Here is a 3,089-nt window from a genome sequence, read left to right as displayed (position 1 = left end):
TACGTACTCGTACTAGTATATATGATTACTTTTCGTTCGTTAAAACTTAAGTTTAAAAAAAGACTTTTATTATGGTCATTGATTTTTTTTTTTTTAATTAGATTATTATTATAATTATTGTGACAAGTGAGGAAGTTATTGATTTTTTTTTGCATGCATTTATTTTTATGTTAACATTTTATTTTTATTATTTTTTTATTTGTCAACGTTTTATTCAAAAATAAAGTAATATGTTTTTAAGTAATTGAAAATAACTAATAACCTTATTAAATATTAATATATAAGTAGTACTATTTTATTACTAAACAAATGGTTCAATTTATGACAACGGAATTCAAAAAAAAAAAAATTAACAAGATGCATTCTATTATTATATAAAATACTAAGAAATAAATTATATTTCTGTTGTTTTTCATGATTTAAAATTTTTTTTGTTAAACGTAATAAATACTTTCATAAAAAAATTACATTTAAGTAAGTAACAATTACTTAAAAATGTAACATATAAAATATAACATTAATTTTAATTTATTATTTGAATGGGCAATTAATTAGAAATATTAATAATAACTAATTATTGGCGTTATTTAATATTGAATGATACACGTTTTGAATGAATAATATTGGCTTTAAGTATCTATCTTAACTTACAATTAACCATTAAGTATATTACAAGCTTATTTTTTTTTGTCAATTTATTTATGTTTCACTTAGATGGAACAAAATAGAATTATGTTAGATTATGATTAAATAGAGTTTTAGATTTTCAAAATTTAAATTTTTAATTTCGATATAATATTATAATATTCACTTTTTATAAACTTTCAATTTTAATTTTTGTGAAAATCATTTACGTTTTTCAATATAAATGTATAATGTATTTAATAAATTAAATTAAGATTTTGCATTCATAACAAAGTTATACACAAAAATAGTTTGCAAAAAGTAAATAATTATTAACCAATATGCAACAGTCGAATTTTCAGAATAGATGTGTTCCTCATTGATATATGAAAATTCGACGATCATTAAAAACAAGAAATGAGCGCTGATTATGAAACCTAAAGTATAATTCCTGATCTGAAAATTAAAATAAAGTATTTAAAAAATATTTTCATAATATTTACTATTTATTTGATAATAGAAAGTTTAATAATAAAATGTAAGCTATACGACTAAATAATAATTGTGTAGAGAATATTATAAGTGTTCAAAATAAAAATAATAAATATTAAACGTAAGCGACAACAAAACTATTAAAACGTAATTTAACAAATATTTACATTTTTCTGAATGATTTTGAATGGCATAGTCCAAGGTATTGAGCTGAAACCTTGAGCAAAAAATAAAATGTATAAAAGTAACACGGACATAATGCATACATGACGTATTTCTGTGGAGGTGATTGCGTCACTGTTGAAAATAAACAGCTCTAGACCTGTAGCCGTTAAGAGCATACCGAGACTCGAGATCAACAAGAGTTTTCTCCTACCGTAAATTTCAACCATAAACACGGTAGATGTCGTGAATATCAACTAAACAAACGGGTGGGTTTTAGAAACATATGCGTCGGTTGTAATATGCTTTGTTTGGTTACTTGTAATGTGGTCACTAACAACGCCCATTGTTCATACGTTACGGACTTGACATTTAGTTCCGCAAAGATGCAGCGTATACTTTTCTTGAACACGTGGACGCAGCTGAAATCACGGAAAACGAATAAAGCCAAACAGACGAAAATACAGTACCGGAGCTTTAGTACATAGCGTTTGTCATCATGAACGAACTGATAAGACGTGTTTACGCTCGAAACGGATTCGTCCTAAAAAAAATATAAATATTGTACGTATACATAATATGTTTAACATTATATTTATCCAATACCTACCATCTAGGTATATATAATTATAGAGTGTGCTGTGTGTATGTTTTATGATAGATAATACTAAGCGAGTATGTAAACAGCGAAAATGAGTTTTTTTAAGTTCGAAAACAAAGAAACATCTTTAAATATTTCTCGAACACGTCGTGTACAATTAATATGAAATTTAAATATGAACAGAGGCTGACTCATATAATGTTTTCACTTAGGAATTCTCGTGATATTTTGATAATCTTTTAAATCCCAGTCGAGTGTCACTAATAATAGTAACTAATCAAGTAACTATTTTAATTTAATTTTTTTCTCACCCTTATTATATTTACTTACTCTATGTGCATGAATTGATATAATATCTCTCTATATATATATTGTACCTATATATTATTCTTTTTATTATAATAATTAATCGTATTTTATTGATATTTAAAATGGTGAATAAATTAGTTTAAATATCTTTTGTTATTTATTTTAGAATATTGGCGATAAAAAGTGAAAGAAAAATATTAAAATCATTGATTAAGGAGATTTAGTTATGTATAAATTTATTTGCTTATTTAAATAATTGTGTTTCTTTTTGCATTTTAACTAAATTTTCACCCATCATTGTTCATATGATAATATTATCTTTGTTTAGGTAGAAATATATTTAAATAATGTAATTAATACCATATTATATTTGGTTTATATAAGTGCAATATTATATGGAGTGTATTACAAACAACGATTACATAAATAAATTGAGGATTTTATTTTACCTGATATACGGTTTGGTCGAGATCTTTTAGTAATTCGCAGTAAGGGCCTACCGAGCTATTACTGCGGTAATAATGACACACCATCATCCGGTCATTGTGGCGACGGGACATCATGCGTAGCAGTATTAATGACAATAAGTTCAGTGAAATTATACCGGTGGTTATGAGATTCATTTGAGTCCATGTCACGAGTATGCTTAGCGCATGTGAAATAATCTCTCCGACAATAATGAACACCTCGATGAGACATAATACGGAACCTAAAATCGATAAGTAGCTGTATTATTTTTTTATAATAAAGAGGTCGACGAAATAAAGTCGTTTTGTAATACGTACAGTGTCGGGGTTAAATAATACTTAAAGTAAAGATACTTAAAACTGTTTTTAGACCAGGAGGCTAGTAACAGGTCAATTAATAATATTAAAAATCAATTTTTTTTTGTCAACAATTG

General features: G+C 25.5%; 1 long non-coding RNA gene across 1 annotated transcript; it reads right to left on the bottom strand.

The window, feature by feature from the left end:
* Positions 1-1,047: 1,047 nt before the first annotated feature.
* Positions 1,048-1,748, bottom strand: LOC112601920. Its single transcript, XR_003115068.1, has 3 exons — positions 1,598-1,748; positions 1,284-1,535; positions 1,048-1,080 (listed from the first exon to the last, which is right to left on the bottom strand). It is a non-coding gene; the product is annotated as an uncharacterized LOC112601920 (long non-coding RNA).
* Positions 1,749-3,089: the final 1,341 nt, after the last annotated feature.

This window comes from Melanaphis sacchari, unplaced genomic scaffold, assembly GCF_002803265.2.
Source record: "Melanaphis sacchari strain LSU unplaced genomic scaffold, SCAv2.0 Contig7_pilon_pilon, whole genome shotgun sequence".
Classification (NCBI taxonomy): Eukaryota; Metazoa; Arthropoda; class Insecta; order Hemiptera; family Aphididae; genus Melanaphis; species Melanaphis sacchari.
Note: the sequence above shows the minus strand (reverse complement) of the source record. Positions and strands in the feature narration are given on the sequence as shown.